Below are 25,482 nucleotides of genomic sequence, written 5' to 3'. Positions count from 1 at the left end.
TCATCTTACCACTACAGATCGAACCTTCTACAGCTGAGCACATTGTACATATATTATAATATGTACGACAGATTCATTACCATTCAATCCGTACTGTACTTATGTACATGCCTTCGCCAATAGCAAGAACTACGGAGCAACTGGTGAGAGAAGGCTGGAAAGTGTGTTTTGCACTGTTGGAAACTCTGCTAGACGTATAAACTGTGATTTTTATTTACACACAGCCTGAGTGCAAACTTGTGTTGCCTTGTAGGTATTGGATAGCGCGTAACACAAATCCGTGACGATATCAAAGACGTTTTTATTAGATGTTTTTAATATCCTTTTAGATATATTCAGCAAAGGCATTTATTATAATTTCTTTCCAACGGTGTTATACGGTACAGGCATCGAATCAAATATGCTAGCTAACTTAGATATAATATTTAATGGGGGTAAATATGGTTTTCTACTAGCTTTGACAATGAAGAAAAATCGGATAGAACAACTTTTACGGAGAATTAATAAAAAAGACCTCAGTGCCATTCGTTAGTGCTGAGAATGTACGGTATTAAATATATTTGTATAAGGATCGAAACACTCAAAAATATGTCAGTATCTAATATGAAATTAAGGGAGAGAGTTTCTATTAATACAAGATGATGTTCTTCGTTTACAGGATTCTCCAGAACGAAAGCGGCATTGTAAGCTTTGAACGAGTTGCATAATTCGCCGTAGCAGCACCATCGAGAGCCTTAACGTAAAATAAACGCGTCCGAAAGTTACCGTAAGGTGTTTGAAAAGAAGTTACCATTTTAGAGAAACGCATACTGCTTCGGATATTAGTGAAAAGTGCGGATTGATAGAAAAATTGTCTGACACGCTCGTTTTCTGAAACAGAGTCGAGTCGATCTTGGAATTACAGATTCGGAGATGGCTGCGTGAGCCCAATGCGCTCCTCTTTACACCAGATACGATGCGACAGCAGTCTTCCGCTGAATCTTAATTAGTCGGCTAGTAGCTATTTTGTTTCTTAGAATTTTTACGGTATGTTTTATTTCTGCATTCACTTGCCTACCAAATCAGAGAACATCATTTTACGTGTCTTGCGATATCTTAGGCACAAGGCCAGTAAGTCGGAAAACCCCAAACATAAACGTGCAGATAACGTCAGTGTATCGAACCCGCGATTCATCCTCGCCTGATGCATCCCATTGAGATTTGTGCACCTATTCTTGCTTAGAAGGCCGAACTAGTACTGAATATCACTCAGATCGAATGCCAGTAACCTGAAGCCTACTTCTGTGTTTGTCTATACATTCTTTTGTTCGCAGAATCGACTGACCGGTTCCTGTCTGCCGGAACACCTCGTGTATTCGGATTGAATCAGACAGTGCATAAAATGTTTCTCATCACAGGCAGAAAAACACATAGACAAAGCCACGCTTAACCACAAATCTTCTTACGCGTGGCCCGTGGCCGGAATGCGCTCGACTTGCCTCTGCTTCTGTGAGAGGGCAAGGAAGTCACTTGTGTTTGGCCCAGTTTGCTGGACCTTAATTAACTGTTGCGAGAAATAAGCCACTCAGTGGAGCAATACTCTTCGTAACAATTTGTATCAGTGCTCGTGCGGTCCACAAACTAGTTACCGATGCTGATTGCATAACGGTGCGAACCCATTGTTCAAGTTCGTTGAATACACGCGACCTCTCTGCGCATCGCTTGATATGCCGTATGCATTACTTACGGAAGCTGAACAATTTTGTAAGCAGGAGTGAAAACCCAACACGTTATGCTAGCAGCCTGTGTGCAGTGTTGCTAGTTGCTCGAATGGCAGTTCGATTCAAGCGCACGTGTCTAAGAGAGGGTTGGCTGCGAGTAAATTTAGATTGTTTCCCCCGTATATTTTATAGTGGCAGTTCCAGCGATATTCAATGTTAGCCCATTACACGTTAGAGGTATATATCGTTGGGATGATCGAAACGTTGTGTATGTATGTTGATACTTCGTTCTATGCTCATATCATAATTTAGTTTATGTACCCGTATTTTAATAACCTAAGCCTATAGTAATTTTCTTCTTCAACTTTACGGAACATTTTTCGCTTTCACTGTGCATATCTCTAATAAGGCGATGCATATCTTCAGCATTCTTCTGACCGGTTCCACCTCATTCATTACCCTGCAGCTATGGCACCCTCCGTGAAGGCACCCGTCCCATGCTCTTATACCTACACGTTCATATTAATTAACAGGCGTGCCTGTCCTTCCTCGCTTTCTCTTTCTCAACCTCGTCGTTGCCAATGGCTGGCCGTCCTTTAGAACCTGTGATATGCGACACCAAAGGGCCAATAACATGCTGTGAGTGTGCCAGCCTGCTGGTCCTGATTCTACCATCATCGACTACGGAAGCAGGAGCTAAAGCCGTGAGCGATTCCTTCCTGCAAAATAATCTCACTGATGACACAACCTCCCGTCCCGACACCCCTTAGCCGAGCCACCTTGTCCTCTTCTGTGTTTGTTGCAGATTAAGTTCAGGATAGCGGTATCGAGCCAAAATAGTGTCTACGGAGTTTGACTCGATTCTTTTGCAACATGTCTGTTGGAGCTTCTTGGAAAAACCCCCGAGACAACTGTACACAAGAAATACCTACGTGTTGTGGTATCCTATGCAATACATACGTTTACGCAGACGTTAAAGTTCTTTAAAACAACGGCGTTTCATTAGAAGGGCTGATCATTTTTTGAACGTATAACCCTTGAAGATACATTATATACATATATGATTTATTCCGTACAGACTCTACAACTACATTCTTCGACGAGCAGAACGAAAATTAATATAATTATAGGACAGCTATTGAGTTCGTATTCTGTAGTAGAATCTGTGTGTGTGTGATTTTCGCATTTCTGTAGTTAATTCTGGTTAGCAGGTCTTTCTGCAGTGTTTTTCTATATAAATCATCTTAGAACATCAAGTTATATTCGTCAGATCTAATGCCCTTCCTGCCGGCTGCATCGTGAATGTGTTTAAACGGCTTTCCGGTAAGCCGTGTTTTTTTCTCGTCTATATTCATAAGGCTTTTTTTAACTAAAGCCGTCTTACCGCTACGTTGCGGTACTGTGTTACAATATTTTAATCCTAAGTCTGTGTTATGTTTCCCCCAGTTGAGTTACATTTGGAGATCACTGTAACTTTGGCTTTCATTTTCGATCGCTAAAGCCTAATCATCGGCGCTAAATGTCGTGAAGCGAGTGCATAGTTTGAGCTTTGACCGTTGTAGCGTAATCGATTTTCCCTTATTATTTTAGCGTCTCCGAACTGTTTGGTCAGGGTTTTTCTCTGACCGATCGTTATCAACACCATATAGAAAACGAGCTAGGCACTTGTTGGGGTCATTTACGGTTTGCGGTTGCTGAGGCGCATGAATTTTCCTAACTTTGAATACCTCAAGGTCATTTGCAAAAAGAGAGCACAAAATTATTTAGCTAACATTTTTATCATTTGTTCATCACCGGACATGCTAGTATTTAGGCAGGGCACTCATTATTTTACAATACTTCTATTGCGATGGTCCCAAATGAACGCCTTCACATCTCGCTTTTCAGCAACGACCTTAAATTCCGCAAGACTAGAGAAAGTTTGGTTATACGACCCTGTAGAGAATCCCATCTCCGTGTCAATTCTCTATGCGCTGTCTGAAGTATTCCTTCAGTGATGAGATCCGCACGTCCACATGCTTTTTTTTTGATACCAAAAATCTACGCTTGTTGTTGATTTACGTTGACCTTCGTTTTTATTTATTCTACCTATTTCGCCCCGTCCATTTTTTTTTTCGTGTCATTAGTCATTTGAAAATTCGGTGCTTCTTTATGTAGTTAGGTTCTTAAAAGAAAGTTGCACTGAGCCTTTGGCGATGTTGTACCGCGGAATGATAGCGGATGCATGCTTTAATACGGTCAGTGGAGGTGCCATCCTTGCTTGTCTCCGTAGCGTGCTCGGAACAAATCATTCACTGAGTTTCATTTTAGTCACTAAGACGATATAGGATGCATAAGCCCGCTTACGAATTTATTGTGAGCTGAAAAAGCTAACTTAAATCTAATTTGTAAGTATAACTCTAATCTACTATTATATGCATAATGTGTACACTGATATCAAGTGGGTAGATAAATTAGTTGCGCTTTTTGAGGTCCGGAACTTGCGATATGTGCAATAGAGCATAATTCAACGAAATCATATAAATTATGTAAATAAATAATACTATTCTGATCATAAATCAGTACTCTGTCGTAGATATATTAAATGTGAAGTTTTTTTTTTCAATCAAACCCTTTCCTATATCTGACATCTTATAAGATGTCATTAAAAACGTCTCTGAAGGATGAAATTTTCGAGGAAATGGTAGAAGCATCAGCGCCAATAATTCTTCGCATTTGCTTCTTTTTTGCCATAGAATAACTCTAGGGTATCATATCCCAATAATATTTATTAAAATATAAGTTTTCCTTCTGCATTTTTCACTACTGATTTAGAGGAACATGTAAAATTTGGTCCACGTGTTTCCAGGTACTAGTCACTTTTTCTGTCTTTTGTCTTTGATTTTCCGCACGTACGAAGTACGCTGACTTATTTGACTGAGATTTGGGCTTTTTTCGGGTAGTTATCTCTTTGCTAATGAATCCAATATTAGCAAAGTCATCTTGCTAGATTCTGTTAAAAGGCAATTTGGTTGGTTAACTGAACTCGCCGATTTACGTTGCTGCCTCACGACGCTACATACTTAAATTTTAATAAGTGTATGTGCATGCAAAAATGTATGTGGAACGTCACGTGCTTGTTATATATTTAAATTGCAAAATCAAATTATTTATAGAATTCTAATATATTCGCATTATAGGAAGGCGATGCTGTGAGCAGTCAACTTACATGAAGTTAATTTTGAGATTAACTATATCCTTCCGCATTTCTACATCGCTTTTATCTCTTATACGACCGTTTCGTTTGTAAAAGAAAAGTATGTCTTAAACCTTAAATTGAAATTTAGAACTTCTAAGTTTAAATTACCTTTGCAATTCAGTACAATGAAAGTTACCAGTGCATGCAATCACTATTGCATGTATACAACAGTATTTACAGAGGGTATATCACATAATCATTGTGCTGGCTGGCTGGCTGGCTAAGCGAAAATAAGATACAAGGGAAAATATACTTTTACGTGAGGGCATACGCTAGGGTATTGATTAAAAAATAAACCCAACGTTTTAATTTATTAGGTGTTATCTCGTAGATGCTAGCGACTAATGGCCGACCATCGTAGACGAGTCTGGGTATACTCTGACGTGTGACTTCGTTTTAACCTGTTGATATTGAGTGAGGCGGCAGCCATCGTAGCGCACATAACCGATGACGTCCTCATTAGCTGACAAACATCTCATAGGACCAACGATCCTTCACGCTATGTGCGACTAAACAGAAAACAGAAAATGTCGGATCAAATCGAAATTTATTTGTCCTCGTTAAAGGTCACCCGCACGTACTACATCTCGAGAAAAGCTTAACATAGGTAAGTAGTTTATTATGAAAGATCCTTAATTACTATTTGTTTAACCCTAATCATGCATTTTGCCATTTATATTTTTTTGCCTTAGCAATTATACACAAAGTTGAATAATAATTTAATCAATTATTTTTAGTTAACAGACCGACAAGAAATTTCTTATTCAATTAATAGTGTATCTACCATAGTGCGTATACATAATATTTCGTAACTTGTTCTATAATGACGATTTCCACCGTAGCTGAAACGAGTCATATATCGACCCTGATTGTTATACCGCCTAAGCTAGAGTTGTCAAGGGATACGAACGAAGTTATTTTTCAAGATAACGTTACCTATTTAGTTATACATAATTGATTAATAAGATCGCTCGTTCAAAAACAGTATAAACGCAATAAACAGTTTCACACTAACTACGGCCTATCCTGTGCGAATATCAAGTGTCGCAGCATACCCCACAGTTAACGATTCCAAAGGGAAAAAGAAGAGGGAAACAGGGCAAGTCGTCTTTGCTTACTACAGTCGTTTACGAAGCACAGGCCAGCGTACCTGTCAAATCCGGCAATAAAGGTGTTGTCTGTATGCTGTCAGAAATACCCCTTCGCCTTCGTTTTGTGTATGCACTTCTAAGCTGACAATTCGGCACGACGTGTATCATGTGTCGGAGACAGAGCTGCCGCGTGCAGGCGTATACGGAAGTCAGCTATCTTATTGTGATCTGCATAGCGTTACCGTCTTCACGTGTCAGCTACCTGTAAGTGCGACAAAGATTAGGTTGGAAAATTCCAAGCAGAAAAAGAATCAGATGTGAGGGCAATTCTGCAAAACTAGAGAATAGTCCCGGAGCTGTGTGATCATGTGTATGTACAGCCTACGCGTGCTTTCTTTATCTATATACAATTGGATATGTTTATTCAACGACAACTAATGCATCATAATGGCAGGATTAATGCCGTTAGTGTGTCCGCGAAAAGCAATAGGTTGATACAATTGGTTGAAGCTTAGGACGCGAGTCTTTTGGCTTAAATTTGCAAAAACGCCTGTAAATCGTGCAGTCTCGTATTTTTATGAAAATACGGCAAACCAAGTTTTCCGTAGTCGAAAGCCACAACAAGCTATTCCAATACATTGTTTGTAGTCATATTGGCTACTTACAAGTTTACCTTGCTTTATATTGTTTATATATATATATATAAACAATATATGGCTTTACGCATACTTTCGGTGCGAGTTTGGAAACGCGCAATCAACGCATTACAAATTAGATCTTCAAAGGGATGTCGAACGTAACACCATTACCGTTAGCTCTACACGATTTTCGCTTATTTTCCCACACGCAGTAAAGACTTTGACAGGAGAACTGGCTGGAGGTATAAATTAAGTTTTTTTTAGACCCACGTCATTATCAGAATCACCACGTATTGCCGTGCGCTGAACAGGTAAATACAATACACCACGGTTGGCGGGCGCTTTTCGATGCACGATACCAGCGAGTCGACCAGCTCTAGTATCGTTTAGTTTCTCTCATCGCCAATCTCCATCTCATTTCTGTCGCAACGTCAGCCCGTGAGTCGACGCTTTTTCTTTTCGAGAACGAAATAATCAGTCGATTGGTTTTTGTATTCGCTCAGTCACTGGCACCGTTCCGAATAGGTTCATTCAGATGAACGGTCCCTTAGGGAGCTGCGAATACTGCCGGTTCCTTCTTCAAAGACGGTTTCGTCGTCGCTGAAGTTTTAGTGCAGAACGGCGCCAAGGGCAGCAGAAAAAGCTTCATCGATGGCAATGAATGAATTAATTAATTACGTGTGCTTAGTCCGTCTCAGTTATCGCCACGATATGATCCATATATCTAGCAAGCCTTCCTTGTGGGGAAGCAAAGTCGCACAAGGACCGACTTAGAGATCGAAACTTCAACGATTTCAGCAGAGGCTTTGCCGCGAATTTTTATGCTAATAAATCTTAGCAAAAGAACTTGGAGATTTTTATAAAATCTTAGATCAGATCAAAGATTTCATGAACTGGCGGTGATAACAGCTGCAACGTCGGCTGAGAAGAAACACCAGCTGCACCAGTAGAGGTAGCGACAGGAAAGGCTTTGAAGGCAACGAAGAGTTAGCGTAAACCAATCGGGGAGAGGCCAGTCGTAGAATAAGTTTAGACTGAGAGGTACTTAACCTGAAATTGTTTTTGCTGAACACGGCCACAGAACGCCGCTGATGAGCGCTGTCCAGGCCAAACTCAAAATAGAAATAGAAAGAAAAAGAGGTAGAAACATGATAATATCAGGGGCGTGGTTCAAATACAGAGATCGAGTAAGTGTCAAGGAACGTAGCTGCTGAAACCCCCGAAGGACATGATATGAACGTTTACGTTGAGTTTATTCATTTCGTGTAAATGGTGGCGGGGCGAAACGAGGAGATAGGCTAGTACAAAATGACCGAAATGAAGACGTGTTTCTATGTCGGGCTAGTCTAGAAAGAGAGAGAAGAGGTTAAAAAGAAGCTGTAAGCATACAAAATTGAATCATACTTTACGTTGCTTGCAAAATTATGGCTAACTACCTGGGAAATGAACACTTAGTCGGAAGCAGGGTTTGTAAGTGTCTATTGTATTCGTTCACATTTCCGCAATCGTTTGTTGACGAATTATAATCAGCTGGCTGTCAAACGCTAAAAGTAAACTGTCGGCACTCCATCGTATCACATGGATCTTCAGTCGTAGGAAACCTAAGCAGCCTTCAATGGGCAGGTATCGATGCACTTCACTGAATAAACAACTAAGTCCTTCAGCAGATATAACATTTAATAGAATACGCGTTTTTCGAAAGCCAGCCCAATACACTGAGCATGCTTTCCAAATATAAATCAATTCAAATCTCACACATTTGATGGCGTGTTAGTTAGGTATAAAAGTCATCCAAGTAGGCAAGCGAAAAGCGTCAAACGCACATAAATATGAAATAGATTTACACTTTCTCTTTACTTTACAAAGGTCTATTATTAGAACAATGTGACCAAACGAATCTACAGCTGGTCTGCGTTTCGCCAACCCATGTCGTTAAAAAGACTCTATTGAAACATTTCAAGAATGATTCATGGTGTAAAATAGAACCGACCGTATTTAGAATAATATGTATAGTTCTTACCTACAACTATATTCGCCAGAGAACATGGCTGTAGATAAGTGTTAAGCAAAAACCGAAAGCGAAATAAGAAAGTAAAGTAAAGACCGTTTTCATCTCACTCTTCAATTCGTAGCTTCTACCTGGAATGCTTGCCGGTACTCAACAACGTCAGGCGCGCTAACTGCCTCTGTACATATTGTATGTTTCGAGTCATAGCAGTTGTACTGTTCTTAGATATTGTATGTATTTTCCACTAGCAACAAGCGACGACGAAAAACGTACCCAAGAGGGCGCATTGTTTGAACAGGCACATGTGCCCTTGTCGGCTTTACAGAAAGGCAGCAATCTCAAGGAATGTAGCGTAAAATCCCGTTCTGACCTCCTCCTTCGCTCTGCCCACGTCATAGGCGACGGATCCCTTTTGAGATGATGCTGTCATATACTCCGGTGTCCTATACTCGGATATCTTATGTTTGCCTTTGTGGAATTCGTGCCAAGCAAATATGACTGTCCCGTTACTTTCAGTAGCAGAAACAGCAGTAGGCAGCTGAAATGGAGCGTGCAGATTTCAGTCTCTATTGAAGTAGCAAATATAATGGAATGGGTGGGTGGGGTGGAGGACTGACAAAGAAGACGGTTGACTATCAACAGAGGGGTTCTGCGTGAAGGAACTCGCTTGAAAAATTCTCAAAGCAGCTTCGCTCCGGGCCTGAGTTCGCCTGAAGGCCTTACTAAATCTACTGGACTATTGAAGTGAATAAATCATATATTCCAAGAAATCAGTTTGCCATAGACGAACTATATTCATTTTAAACTCAGATAACAAACAACACGGTTGAAGCTCGTGGCTAGAAAATATGTCCGTGTCGTTACGTAAACGTCAGGTTATCGTATGAAAATAATGCTGCTTGACTGTATGAAAAATTAAGAGCACATAGTAAATTTTGAGAATCTGCAATTGAGTTCGAATACGAGACAACCATGTCACACGGTATTATCTTTGGGAGCAAAAAAAGAAGCGCTTTCGACTTTTATATTTCAAAGATACTATCAGTTATATATGATGCATAGTGTACTCTAGGTAGAGTTATAAATTGATATGACAAACTACCTATGCATTTCCCAGCCGATGGATAGTATATGCATTAATCAATATTTTGCAATAAACTATCTGCCATTGAATGGCTATAGGGCTACACAAGTATCAGAAATTGTTCAGGATCTAAATGTCCTGTTGCCTAGAATCTCGATCGGAACACATTTTTTTAATGGCTAGCCGAAGCGAAGGTATTTAATTATGGTTCATTGCAGAGTGATATATACGTATCAAAATCGAATCATACGGTTCATACTGGCCAGAACCAACGCTTCTTCCAGCTGGGCTGAATTGAAAGTAAAGACAGAAAATAGATCTACTGGATAGAGGGTTTCTTAAAACTTGGTGCCAACAAGATCTCGTAGCGAAGGTCCATAGACATAGCAGCGCATTCCCGTTTGCTCATTTATGTCAGCTCAATGAGCGTTAGCTGCAAGTAGCAGTTTGAAGATTGTCCCGCTAACGATTCTCTGCCTACGGCCTTTCGTTCGCCGGTCTAGGACACGCTCAGATGGTAGACGGTAGCCTGTCAAAACAAAGTAATTTGTTATAAATTCCTGCGTACATTCTTTCTGGGTCTCACTTCGGATACGGCAGACCGAAACTCTCTGGAATTTCAAAACACCGTGTGCATTTATAGGTGCCAGTAGTCGACGCTATGATCAAGTCAGTCTATGGGTTCTATCGTCGGAAGATTGAACTGTTTTAATTCTTGCGAACCAAAACAAAGAACGCACAGATACTAACTTTATTGCAAGTTTAGTTACATAGACATTGCATGATGTATGAGCGCTAAATACTTTGAATAATTTTTTTTGGCATTTTCAGAATGTTCGGTATTTATAACAATTTTTTTTTTACCAATTTAACACAAATACGGTTTTATCCCTTAAAAATTTCTGCGCTTTGCAGCGCGTTTTGGTGCATATATAGGTACATACGTATTCAACATATCGTTTCTTCTAAACATTCTTTTAAACTATAGCTTTCGTTCGTTAATTTGGACCAAAAGTGCTAAAGCTACGCGACAAAACGCCAATTATCATCCCGGTGTTGAAATGACAAGAAAGTCATTACTATCAGTAAGGATGTTCGCGTCACATATGTCATGTATTTCACAACGAAAACAAAACTTTGAGTCGTCTGTTTGTTAGTTTATTAGACCTTGAAAGACACAAATCACACCCATTTTCCATGGCAAACCATCGCTAGCCGACGGTTATGGCAAACACCGGAAACATTCCTATAAACAATCATCACAAGATAATCAATATCTGACAGTACACTTGTCGCTTGCTTGAAACAAAACAACAATGGTATCTTTTTGGTTGCAAATAAATAATGAACGAGCTTACTGTTGCCACACGGAGTACAACACATTTCGACAAATCATCGTCGCCGTTACCCCATAACAGTGTCTTTCTACCAGCTTACATGCCTCTTGATCGCTATACGTCTTTCGATGTTTGAGAAAGAATTTTTTTTTGAAAAAATCTGATCCGGATCAGTTGTCGCTGGTGTTGTGGTTGGCCTGCACAGCTGCAATAGGCAGCCCACAGCCTAAGCGTTAGCATCAACTGGTAACCGTTGATCCAATCTGCAAATGGAACAGGCATCGCCTTCGTCAGTTGCCAGCCCATATATATGCTATACGGAGCAAACGCTACCGAGTTGGTTACTTCACAGTCGCACAATCGAAAGATATAGAGGAAGAAAAGAACGAGACAGAAAGATCGGAAGCTTCCGGCCTTCACAAGGACGTTGTGAGAACCTGCAAGAAACGGGTCATAAATTCTCCAGAGAAGCTACTGTGTGGCGATACTTACGGTTTTTCTTTATAAATAAAAGATAAAAGGGAAAAGTCCCTCCGTTCCATTTTTCCGTTCCATCGTCATTCATGAATAGCTTACTCTAAGCCGCTGAACTAAGCGTTATAACACTGGCAGTCTAGCAACTTGAATAGACGGAAGTATCTGCAACCAAATGGAAAAATGCTGTTTTCGATATTTTGTTAAGGCTTTATATATAAGGTTTATATATAATCGTAATATTTTCTGAAGTCTAATTCGTATTAAGTGCACCACCTCGGGGTACATCAGATAAATAATGGTCAATATTCTATTGACGACTGTATACTAGGTTGCATGTTAAATGAATAGAGATCTATTTTCTATGTAGCCTTAAACAACGAGTAAGCGTTAGCAAATGGATCAGTGCCTTTCGCCATATTTTATTGAAACAACAAAATTTACTACCTCGCGCAACGATTCGGTCGATTCTGCTCGACAGAAACAGCAGATAAAAAAATTCGATACAAATATAAGAACGATGCGCCGGTATTCTAAGGATTTTTATCGAGGCTGTTGTTTTGGTATCACTATTTTTTCCATATCATTCTCCAAGTGTCCACCACTTCAAAGTAGTAACTTTATCATCACGGCAAGATAATCTCATCCCTTTCATTCATCAGGCAATCCATCACAAGGATAGTGCCTGCCTTATTCTCACACGAATCCACAATGAATTTTCGGCAGGATAACGATATATCGCTTTGAGTTCAGTATCCATCCTCATGTCCACTTAATACTGTATATCTATTTTGTATCGCAAACTTAAAATGGTGCAAGAAGCCTGTGTATAGCAGGCTATACAGTGAGCGCAGAGCTCACTATATATGTATGATAAGCTCTGCACCGCATCGTAAATCCATTTGGTTATGAATTGTGCTTCGTCTGGACCCCCAACGCTAAGCGACTAGTACAATGCCCCTCTTGACATGTATGCGTATCCTCTTCCGAAGTCGCGCTTACCAATGGGTTCGGCTCGAGCTAGTGACAAATATGGAGGTGGATGCCTAATCAGTTCCGGTGCAGCGATGGTGATAGCGCAGAGTTACACCTAGGAACAGGCCAACGGAATGGGGGCAAAGTGACTTCACTGCAACAGGTAGCGTGGCTGGTACGTTGGCACTGGGATCTACTCTGCCTCATAGTGTTGCCGCACCAAATTCTGCTGATTCACGTCGAGTCAGTTTTGCGAGGGCAACAAGGACAGCTTTATCAGTGTTCCTTCAACTCTGAGACGCTAAAAGGGTGACTGTGTATCGCCATTTGCAGTTTACGAACGTGCGGATGCGAAACGTCGCCTCAAGTTGACGTGATCGGTTACGTAATATTAGAAATGACCTTTTTATAGGTACGAAACACACCCATATATATATATATATATATATATATATATATATACATATATATATATATATATATATATGGAATATAAATGACATAAAGGCGAAAACGATGTTAATTTAAGATTAAAAAAAAATTGAGTTAAGTACAATGTTAGGGATAGAGTACGATACGCCGTGCATACAGAACACAGATATTATATGAAAATAACAGTCCTATATGTCTCAAATGCTCAGGCTAGGTGCCGGTATAATCACATGGTTATGTCTATTGCCCAGACGTTGTTAAAGAGAAACTCCGTGTAAGACGACCTTTTCTTCCTAGAAACGCTACTTAAGAGACAGCTTTCAAATGCTTAACTGCCCTTGATGGACATTAGCATGAATGGAGCTCGTTAGCCCATCGAACACTATTACAAGGCGTAATGTATACGTTTACTGCGCTTATCAATCATGGGTAAGCTTCTTACCAAATGCTGACATAAAGCTCTGGGCTAATCGAAAGTATCTGCATTATTAAGACAGGAGGAACTGGTGGTTACACACCTTAAAAACTCTAAAGAGTGACTCGGAATGAGGAAGAAATAGCTGGCGAAGCGTTGCACTTCAGAGCGAAGAAACCCTTTAAACAAGGCGTAATATCAGTAAAAACCTTCTGTAACTGCGAGGCGTTTTTAAAGTACAGAAATCGTGTCGGCATGGTTTACTAAAAACAGGCCACAATTTTTATTTCGAAATATTAAGGCTCTTAAATGGTCCTTATATAACGATTAGGAATGGCACCTTTGAATTCTGATGATATTTATATAGTCTAAATAGATTAAGACGCTTTCCTCATCGAATCGTTGAAATTACCATTCAAAAGTAAGGAAAATGATTTCACATATCGCATCAAACTAATTCAATTTATTTAGTGATTATTTTTACTATGTGGCCAAGCGACTGGTAAACAGCAAAACAAGTGGGAGGCAGTTGAAAAGTTGCCTACTACAACTCCAAATTGATTTCATTACTAGTTAAGTTTTGCGGGTGCAAGTTGACAGCTTGCTGTTTTCCTTTTTTCTTTTTGGGTTTATCCCAAGGTTCTAAAAAAGACAGTTCCAATGACCCTGGATAGAATCAGCGCTCCTTAAAGTTCAACATTACTCGTTCGCAACTTACTGTTCGTGTTTTTTGTCGTTCTAGTAGCGCGTATATTAGGATGATACTCATAAGGCAGAAGTAAAATTTAATTGAAAAAAAAAATTCTCAACTTACGTTAACTTCAGTAAAACCTGATATTGACTGCTTGAGTAAAACTGAATTTTTCCATTTACCTTAGAATCGATGACGCCGGCACATTGCTCCAAAGCATTCTTCCCAGAAATGAACGGTTAAGACGATATATATCTATATATATGACTGCACAGGGACGTTTAACCAAAAATTTATTGAGCCCAAGGCCAGCCAGACTGGGGCATATTCTGCTGTGGAAATAACGCATCTATTCATCGCTATGTTACTGCCGTGTTTTGGCTTACTGCCATAGCACATAGTGTCTAACGTATAGCAATATCTCGATATTCTTTGTTCCAAAGAAGCACTCGATACTGTTGAAGCTCCATTTCGTGAAAGGAGTTGAGGCGCCAGGCGAGAGACGAGAAGGAATCGGTGTCTTTCTCCGTATCAACAAGGAGGGCAATGCAACCGGAAGGGCGAACGTGGCCAATAAATGAATAGCAGTATAATATTATCTAGATGCTAAATATCCGAGAGAAGCAAGCCTTAATCGAGAGGATTCCCGAACGTAGCAGCGATAGCAGCAGTGGGAGGTCCACACTCTTGAAAGGACAAGCAGCCGCTATTTTTTTCATCAGATAAACACCAATGATAATAACAACAAAAGCCGGCCTATCGAAGTTAGATGGTTTTGCTAGCATACGAGAAAGTAGCACACATAAATGGAAATGAATGTCGAATCGTTCACCTAACGAACCTATAGGTGAGCCAATTGTGTGCTGATTTTCTAGAACAACATAATCCAATTCAAATATAGGTAAGTATCGACATTTGAATGAATGTGACCAGTACTGATTTGAGAGTGTGAATGTATGCTACGGCAATGAGCTATTATAAATCGTTATTTTTACTTGGACAATTGGCGTAATAGTTATAAAGTTGCATTTTTTAATTAAGGGTCGTTTAGATGTTATACCTGTCGACGAAGACTTGTGATCTAATACCTAGAATCGTATTGCCAACCATGTCTGTCTATGATGAGCAATACAAAGGGCTTTCGGCATTCGAAATTATTGGTCCTTGCATTTCTCCGCGTCCGTTAAGTAGGCATCGACATCTGTTTCGATCAGGAACGAGAGCACAGCGATTAACATCATTTTTTTTTTAAGCGTGTTATTTGTAAACGTCGCGAAACGTCATTCCTAGCTTGATGACAGGCACAGCACGTGTGGTAATCTATCGGTTAAACTTTGAGGCGAAATTCTACCTAGCGGAGAGTTGATCCTAGCAAACTGCGGTTTTTCAGAGAGCCTTACCTAACCTTTACCTTAAATTATATGGTGAAATAGTAGGTATATCTAGCCAGCGCGATTTCATCGACCAGGAAGAGGGTACATCTTGTAAGCCCAAACAGTTTTCTTGATGTCAATGCGTGACTTATTTGAGCGAATCGACAAGTTAATTAATACTGAAATACTTTTTATACCTTAGTTAGATTAGTCGAACAAAGTTTAGGGTGGAATGAAAATTCGGATAGGAAGAACCTTATGCGATCAATATGTTTAATGAACGTGATAATCATGAATACAATATAAATCAACATAATGTTTCGTTTTTCTATGTCTAAATACCTGCTGTACTCTGCTTGAGAAGACAACGGATGTGAAGGTAAGCAAATGGTTTTATTCTGTTAACTCAATCCCTGAAATGCTGGCATAAATGTAGCTTTGTCCCGATATTACTTCATTATGCTTTCAACATTCGCACACTTTGCACGCGTATAAAATCGAGAAATGTTTCTCCCACCCAGTTTTGCCCCTACCACCAGTTTCGCGCTTAGTAAAGTCAATTCTTCTTAGGTGAATCCATATCATGCGATAGCTTCAATTCGGCCCGACTTACGCAGAGCTTATTGAGGACAACTTAAGTTGGCGCAGCATTTCTAACAAATCTTTTCAAGTGGAACGTCTCACCTATAAACGCAGGCTATTTCTACGAGCCTCGTTCGTTCACCCCACCCAGGTCGCATCGATCGCCTACTTTTCTCAAACCGGTTAGATGGATTCCGCATATGGTGCAAACATCGGTAGCCCGCCGCCTCTAAGCTGACCCAAATTGCACAGACGGGAAATGCACGCCCGCTATCTCCGAATTTACGCTGCATTGATTTCGATTATTCAAGTTTTGCTATTCCTTTGAATGGGTGAATGGCTGAAAACAGATTGTTTCGACGGACACTTTTCAGCATAGGCAACATTCCTTTATTCATTTTTATGTCTATGTGTGCTAAGAAAGACACTAACTTGAAAGTAGACAGAATAACACCAACATAGCATTCGGTGCGATAAACATAATGTATATACAGAACTCGAGGCAAGCTCGAAAGATGTAGATCTTGTAGATAGATATTTATTCACTTTTTTGAAATTATGCCACGTGCTTTTTGCTAGTTAATTCGTTCTTGGAGTCCTAGATTTTCTTTACTCATTGAACAGCTCAATTAGTTTTAGCTTAGTAAAACATCGGTAAAACTTCACTGGCTGTGTAAAAATTTCACAGTTATCGCTTAGCTGGTCCACGATATTCGGTGGCATTGGCTTAATAAACATCATATACAAGAAAAATAAAATGTTAGCGTTTTTTATGTGACACTGGAACGAGAGCCTGTCGATTTCGAACAATCGTTAGATAGATAGATGTAATCACTAAACGATGCAATCAATTGTTTAACGCGTTGCTATTTTTTTTTCGCATGATAGGCGATGGATGCAGGTCCATAATAACATCAAGTTTAGTCATTTGCGGCAAGCAAGAACTATACACAGCATCTATATTGCGTTATACGTTTGCTACCAAATAACTGTGATCCATGTAAACATTTGGCGTTCACTGCCTTACTTTTTCCTGACATACAAGTGAAAAGGTCAGAAGTATTAGTTAATAGTAGTTAAAGGTTCCATTTTAAACAGATCCAATCGTCGAGCTCTACATACCGGAACCAATCAAGGTCGTTCACCAGTCCTTGGTCCGGCCTCAATTGTATAGCTGGTCTTTATAAAGTGTTTATGGATAAATAAAGTTCTCTCGGCGCTGCGGGATTTGGTAGCGGCCAATCGTGTACAATTGTCAAGATATTTATATTTATTGGAATGTAGTTTTTCCCCTCTGATACATTTGGTATCAGTAAATCACGGACATGATAAGCTCATTGTTTTCCTGTCGTTTCAGAGTCTTCTTCAATTGACATTCACCTTCGAATAGTCGATTCGAGACGGCTTGAAAGCCACGTTCTCAGAAACATACATTGTTTAATGAGCCATTGAGAGCCATAGAAATGCCCCTTCTACTTGGCAATAACATCAAAACTATTGTAAAAAGAATACCCTCTGCTCTTCCCTATCACATAGCCAAGTCGATACGAAAAAGAAAAAACGATAATTCATTTTTTAAATATACAAATATAGGCGATCCACAACCGATTCTCATTCTCAACTTGCGTACTTCTTAAGGATGACCTCATAATACTTTGAAAAAACGTCATAATCAACCTGACCTTTAGTGAAATTTATTTCAGTATTTCCCGCGTTCCTTTGAATAGACGCATGATAGACCCAAGAGTGGAACTGTCATAAGCAAGCGCAGTTAACGATCTTCAAGGAAGGCTGGGTTTTCCCTGTGAAGTGTTGTAATGAAGGGGTCGTTGATGGCTGGACGACCGTCACAAACGACACCGAACGAGAACCCTTTACTGCGAGTCAGCATTTCTCCGGAAGTGGCCTCTCATTAAGCAAAGAGGTAGGAAAAAGAAATTGCCAGATAGGCACCTATACAGATAGAAAGACAGACTAAACACAAAGAGCGCCTACCCATGAACAATGGTCTTGGTCACAACATTTTATAGCCAGCGTCGTCCACGTTACCCTTAGAGCGTCGTCTATAAGGACACCCGGAATGCCCACTGCTGATTTTAATAGCAGAAAAAAACGAGACCATTCGTGGCACTAAATTACCAATCTCAGTTATTTTGTTAGTACCACAGTGTAGCAAAGTACGTAAAAGCATAAGTTCCATCTGACAGCCTGTAATATCTACACATGTCTAAAATAAACGCTAGTCCGATGGACAAGACGAGCGAGCATACGGTTGAAATCCACTTCGCAATGAATAGCAGTATCATAGCGGCTATGTAAGGAACGGAAATTAATCATACGCGAATGCCGTGATTCAGTTTATTAAGAAGTAATGAATATGTTTAATCGTTCTGAAATCATACAAGGTGAAACACAACGTAAGGAAGTTGATCCCATCAACGGACGATTAAGAAACATAGTAATCAATCGATAATAACTCTATCTCGACTAAATATTCAGCTGATGATTTTGCTCGAGCTGACCGGGACGACCTCATGTCTGGAAAACAGAATGCCCTTCTCTTTATTTTTAAAGTATCCAGATTACCGGGTCAAAACTAGATAATTCCGGGAAAAAGGATAATTACGTTTACAATTAGATAATACGTGCGTTTGTGTGAACCTTAACATAAGGTTAGGAATGGTCATTCTGAGATAAAAATATCGTTCCAAAGAATGAATAAAAAAAGTTTGCTGCACAGCGAAATCTTCGTAGTTGAATGAAGTAAAGAAATCGAAAATCGAATTGTTGACATATGACCACACTGAAAATAAAATGTCTGAGTGTGTTACAGTTTTCTGTTGGTAGAATTCCTTGGTATCGGCAAAAAAATTGCGGATGGAGTCTACAAGGAAACAAGGCGAAAATACCAGAGTTCAGCGAGTCCAAATACCCTAAAGTCAGCTTATGTAGAAGTAGGCCTTATAAAAAGTTCAAATTAAAACACCTTGTTGAAGTGGCCGCCAAATACCCCATGCGTATATGCATATATTGTATAAGGGCTAACCAGTTGTCGCGGCATGTAAAATATTTCGGCGTGTAGTCTTTCAGTGGTTCCCCCATTTTTCATAGCTACCTTAAGACTACACCGAATCGGGCCTATCGCGATCACAAACGAACGTCAATGACATTAGATCGTGAGTGATAAGGACCTTTGCGACTCTGTCGCCGAGACAAGTTTGCGAGATGGTAGAACTATTAAAAATTGTATATATATACGCGAGTGAATAGATTATTATCGTTGTTACCGGTCCAACTGGGTGTACGTACCAGCGACAGGCTTGTTTTATAACGCTTTTAGATGCGACAAAACACCGCATGTCAGACGAGTAACGAATGTCAAAGTTTCGCGATTTCTTAGGGCCTCATCAGTTCCTTTGCACACAATTCAAAGAGAAAATCTTCAATCATTTTGAACCTAAAAGTTAAAGCTCTACATCTTATGTCTGCGGAAGCTTTGTATCAGGTTTCGATGAAATCTCCAACGAGTCTAAAATAGAAAAAAACTGAAGCGTACTCCCTCCGCTGTCTGCCAAAACGATCTTTAGCTGTCATTCTTTGCACAGCTACTCTCGAGAAACATTTTCGACCTATGGTTTGATAAGTAACGTTTTTTTTTTTATACTGTAAACACATCACCACTATTAGAAAGATAGGTATGCATAGATTTATGGTTTTCGGCGAATTTTCACAGAAAAAAGTATTATGTCTATTATTAAAACTGAACTACAGCCAACTTCGTCGATCTTATTTGGCTTAAACGATGAAAACATCGATATAACGATCTTCTCTTCGCACTGGAATAGTGCAGCTTACCGATGCGCAACTGCAATGTGCCGATACTGTGGCATCCCACGTTAGAGAAGTCCATGTATGAGATAGATTATTCCGAGAGACGAGCAGGAAAATTCTCCTACGGTCCTATGATGGTCATCTAACGCTTACTCGGTCAGTGATGGTCAGAGACCTTCTAAAAAGGTACAAGTAGCTTTTCTCGTGTTAATATCGTGTTAAAATTTAGGTGCAGCAGTTCGACTCCCTAAATCAAATATGAAATAAGCCATATTGAAATGAATCCGACGTTTCCCATTAATTCCTGTAAATTAACTTAGTTTAGGTATAAACACGTCACTCAACTTAAAAACACGCTGTTTAATTGTTGGTGACATACAGCGTCGACATACGTCTGTAAAGGATTTAAATCACGTACCTATTCATAAATGACTATTCATGAATAGGTACGTGATTTACGCATCACGCATTCATTCCTAAAACGAAGCTTTCCCTCCATGCTCCGTCCAATTTCCACGGTTCACTTGCTAATTTTACTTGTTTACGTCAATTAGCCGACGACAGAATCTGTCGGTGAGAGAACCCTGACCCCAGTGCCAGCAAGTTCCAAACGGCATTTTCGTCTGAGAACGTATAAGGGACTACTCTTCCACTATACACTATTTTTCAACCTTCTGTAATCGTACCGTCTGCGATTCTCCCAGTTAAGGTAGCATTAAAGCTGCGTTAATTTTTTACTACGGACATATATATACTCACTACGTTCGGTGGTATATAACTTGTCCCAGCATCGCTGAATTTACTAAAACCGTGTATTTGATAGCCGACGCAAACAGCTTGTTATACTTAGGTTACAAAAATTGACCTGGAGAAGCACACGTAGAGATACTTCAAAGTTTATCAGTGGAACTTCACACGACTCTGAGAACTGAACAACGTGGATCCCTCTCTAGAGCCTATTGTAAAAACGTGTTGTAATATTTTGTAGTCCTTGCTGGCTTATATTTGTTCAGCAGGACTGAGTATACGGCTTTGGTAGAAATAAGAATGTTGACTTTCAACAATAAACCTAGCGCGTTCGTCGCAAGCGCTAGGGGCGCCTGTATTACTCCACTTAGGACGTATGCAAAAAAACTACTCATTGAATCTAAAGCATAAAATTTCACGCTTTAAGCATAGCTATATGTGCGACCACGGTTATGCCGACATCGCCGTTCATTGAAAGGCCGTGATAAGAACGTCTTTGTCGATTTATCAATCGAAATTGTAAGAAGATCAGATTCACAGAGACGGATCGCGATAGATTCAGGGGGCAATGGTCCGATATCCTAAAGGAACTTTCTCAGGTTTAATACAACCCCAGGACAACGAGCATCGTCACTGAATCCCTCTGATCTGGTCGTGCTATTATGTTGAATGTTGTCGGTGCTCGTAAAGGTGGCTCTGCTTTGCAAATATATTTCTTACATAGCTTACAGATAAATAAAAAATCGGCGTGAGCTCATTTGAAAGGATCGTTTTTCCACAAACTATAACGAAGCATTTATTTTTTAGCTTCATTAAATTTTCCATTTTACAGAAAAATTTATGGATGTTGGATATGATTGAACACATGGCTCGTGTTCTGACAATGAACATTAACAATAGTATTATTATTCCGTTCGAATGATGATGAGTCATGCGTAAGGGCATTAAAAAATTGAATACTCCCAATTCGTTGCTAATCGGACTGTCGGGCTACTTTAATACCGGACCGCTTTCGAAGATAGTTGTACGAGTTTATACATATAAGACAACTATGCTTCAAAATATGTTATATGGAGGCGTTACATAAGGAAGCTTGTTCGTGCTCATCTACTTCGAGTTCACTCTGCATTACAAAAAAAAAGTAAAGTTAAGGCCTAAGTTAAAGCTCCGAGTGGCACAAAATGCCTCTATCAATGTTTAGTCCTAGACTTTAGATGCGGTCAAAACAAACATATCTTTTAACAAAACAAACGGAAATAAGCCTAAGTTTATACTTAATCAATGTTATAGTAGTCGTATGAATCTATTAATACTGGCAGTTTTTTTTTTTGTAAGTCCAGCAAAAACATCCTCCGGCAGAACGAGCAGCTCTCAAACAATATGCAAATTTTGTCATTTACTTTTATATAAGCTGAGATTTTTATGTGACGTCTATTACAGTATGTTATATACACAGTATTACACTCGCAGCGTCTTCAGCATAGTTATTACAATGATAATATGGAAAATACTTATATATTATGGAAATTAACTATCATACCTACTGTCACTATAATTTCAAATCGAATGTTGCCCAAGCAAACGGTGTTGAACAGAATTAAATTTAATAAAACAGTATGCAGCCTGCATAGATATGAGTATTTATCTAGTTTCCAAAATCAGAACCGTAATCAACATCCATTCCTATGGTACTAAATAGGCGTGTCACGAACATATCCTGTTGTAGAACGATTTCAACTTTTACACCTATATGTGGAATGAATTTGCCCCATAGATGCACCTCTGCAGACGTCCTAGACAGGAGTTTCGTGTGTGCTTCTTCGTTTCAGACGTCAGAATATAAAAGCAAATGCTTGTCATCGCTAAGTTCAGATTCTACAGTTACTGTATTTATATCTTTACAGAACAGATATCAGATCTGATAGAATCTATCTATCGGATCTAGATATGTCACATATTTAGTCCGCATGAATTTCAATCGAGTTTTTGGCACATAGTAACAATCACAATATCATAGTAAATACGTTGACCGAATAGCATTTCCAATCGATTCGAAAGGATCAATGTTACTATATGGACCGAGAAATGCTTCATCGGCTCCAACGGCGTAACTGATGTTCCTTAAACGAGTCGCCACCTTGAATTGCATACGTTTATTTTTTTTGTTTGACGCCGAAGCGCGGGCATAGCAGTCATCAATAGTAGAAGCGTCACCTAGCGGTCATCCTTCGAACATATAAACCGGTCGTAAGAATGCACCGTAAACAAGGATAATTAAGTAGGTACGAAACGTCGCGTGCGACTATTATCATAGCTCTGGTCGAGACATAAATAATGTCTCGTTTTCAAAACAGCTACGCTACGGAACACATGTGAATCTATATATTGATAGCAAGATATATTACTGCTTTCTAAATCATAGACGATTCACTAATTATAATTATATGTACTATAGGAATATAATCAATCAATAAATCTCTATTTCTATACAAATTGTATTAAATTATCTACTAGGTTAAATGTTTACTATGATGTGTTTTGAGGCAGAACGCTGGCTATTCAGTGAAAGATATTATTGGGCGTCTCACCAGATTTTACTTCTACGAACAAATTCTGATAGCGAAACTCAGAACCTAAACAACTCGCTGAATGCGTCAGAAACCACACCCAAACTGCTGAGTGTTATCGGATGAACTTGAGAGAAAACCTCACCTGATACGTTTGATTAGGATTTGATTAAATTGCACAAGCGTTCGCTTTGAATATTTTTTATCGTTTAAAGGCCAAATCATCATTGCAGGATTTTCCAAGTATAACATAAAATTGCTTACTGTACATAACTGCGAGTGAATGAGAATTTAGCAGTGAAGTGCCTAAACCTTGTAATCCATTTGGGAAATTGCGATAAAATTAGCCCTTCGGACCGTTCTCTCAGTAGACATGGCACAGCGCTGTTAGGCGCAGTAGTTCTCAAAGTCATGCATCATATGCTTACTTCTGGTTTCGATTATAGAACATTAAAGCCAAAATCAGCTTGATAGATAACTGCTTTACTTCTTCATTTCTACGCTCTTTTTTCTGCTGCATAGGATGACTAAGAAGATTATGCGTTAACGATGACGTAGATCCGAAGTCTGTCGACGATGTTTTTTGTCATTACGGGCTGGTCTTGTCGTCTCCAGATATATGAGAAGAAGACCAGGCTGGACTCGCCTGTACTGACCTGTATTGCAGCTCACAACCTGCTTGGCTACCCCAGCCATCCAATATGGTCATGATCCACCGCCCTGCTGATCCTTTTCGGTCGCACATCCATCAGAGATCGCGCTGACAGCCGCCGTTGGCCATTATACGTAGGCTTCCGCAGCTTCTTGCGGGAGAGCTGGATATTGTGCGTGATGGCCGAATTCGTATCTAACTCGATGCTGCTCGTATTGTCCTGAAGGCCCGAATTCCTCTCCGGCTAGCGATACTCACCTTCGTCGTTAGTCAACTTGATCATCTTTTCATGATTATTTAAAGCGACCAACATGAACCGGCCAACAGGCCAGACGACGTGGACACGGGGCATCGAAAAAGAACAGAAGAGAACAAACGGAGGTGGACGTTTTCGGAGGACTACACTTACGAGGAGAATATATGTACTATTAAAGTCTAGGAGCACTAAGGGCTATAGGAAACGAAAAAAAGAAAATTCTGGAAGCTAATGTTTGTAGTATTTAAGCTGCGGGACCAATGGCAGCTGTTGCGAACGGAATGTGCAGAAGAGCAAATAACCTCTGTGGAGCATATTTGTATAGTCTATTGCCCGTATAGCACTTCTTTTAAGCAAACAATGCAAAGTAGCATGTATATATATACCTCTTAATTGACATTACTTTTGTAAGTATTTTGTATGGGGACATATGGCATTTGGTCTGTGTTTAATTACGGTAAAGTAAATACTGTGCGAGACTAGCCAGATTAAAGGTCCAGCGGCCAGTTCAAAAATCCTTCGCCTAATAGAGCCAAGTTGAGTGGTACGTAACTTGCGACTTGTATAGGTGAATACTAACAATTGCGAAAATAATAAAGGTCGCAGTTAGAAATGAATCAGAAACTTAGGCAAACGGCTCAGAAAGTCACAGAGCAAGGTTTCAAACTGAAAACCGTGCGGGCCAACCTAATGCATAATAGAATATATGTCCGGCGACTCCATGATACAAATAAAACTGAAGCTATTAATGGAATAAATGAAAGTTAAAGATGTCTAAGTTTTTTTTTTTCGAAAATGGTTATAGTTTACAGGATAACGCAACTAACGGTATTGTGTAAATATTCTTGATAGGGAGTATAGTCGCGACGATTTAGATCACTGACCTACAGTAAATGACGTATTGACATCTAACCATCTGAATTTATTTAACACAATTGAGCTAGCAGTGGAACGGTAGACGCCTGGCCTATATGCGCAGCTGATTTTTGAGAATTTGTCCCTTGGACCGTGTTCTGATCGTCAAACAGTTGATGCTTGATAAGTTTTGATGCATTATATTTCTTTGAAATATTTACCAATTAATGTATTCTAGGAAAGATGTACGACTACTTCCATTTCAATCAGGAGTTGGTTGTTTTGGTAACGGTTCGTCTTACGATCGTTTTCGCCGATGCACATGCCAACCAAATAAGAACAAAGAGTTTTGGTGTAAATGTACTTTTACTTAACGAAGTAAGTGCAGTCTGTAACTGCCTAAATAGTTCTTCCACTGCGCCAAGCAAGGTAGTAGACGATCTTCGATTGTAATAAAAATAAAGAAAAAATGCAGATATAAGAGCAAAAACCGGTGCTCGTTATATATTTGTATTTCGCTGCTATTTAGCAGTTCT

At 39.6% G+C, this 25,482-nt stretch overlaps 2 long non-coding RNA genes across 3 annotated transcripts; one reads left to right on the top strand and one right to left on the bottom strand.

The window, feature by feature from the left end:
* Positions 1-5,188: 5,188 nt before the first annotated feature.
* On the bottom strand, positions 5,189-14,574 carry LOC111265597 (uncharacterized). Of its 2 annotated transcripts, none has more exons than XR_002683535.2 (7): positions 14,266-14,574; positions 11,589-11,735; positions 11,118-11,359; positions 10,116-10,288; positions 8,949-9,213; positions 6,089-6,291; positions 5,189-5,447 (listed from the first exon to the last, which is right to left on the bottom strand). It is a non-coding gene; the product is annotated as an uncharacterized LOC111265597 (long non-coding RNA). The 2 variants fall into 2 exon arrangements; XR_015313108.1 differs by lacking the exon at positions 14,266-14,574 and adding an exon at positions 12,573-12,767.
* Positions 5,441-24,860, top strand: LOC147752786 (uncharacterized). Its single transcript, XR_015313109.1, has 3 exons — positions 5,441-5,545; positions 17,742-17,962; positions 23,706-24,860. It is a non-coding gene; the product is annotated as an uncharacterized LOC147752786 (long non-coding RNA).
* The last annotated feature ends 622 nt before the right edge of the window (positions 24,861-25,482 follow it).

Source organism: Varroa jacobsoni, unplaced genomic scaffold, assembly GCF_002532875.2.
Source record: "Varroa jacobsoni isolate VJ856 unplaced genomic scaffold, vjacob_1.0 scaffold_991, whole genome shotgun sequence".
NCBI lineage: Eukaryota > Metazoa > Arthropoda > Arachnida > Mesostigmata > Varroidae > Varroa > Varroa jacobsoni.
Note: the sequence above shows the minus strand (reverse complement) of the source record. Positions and strands in the feature narration are given on the sequence as shown.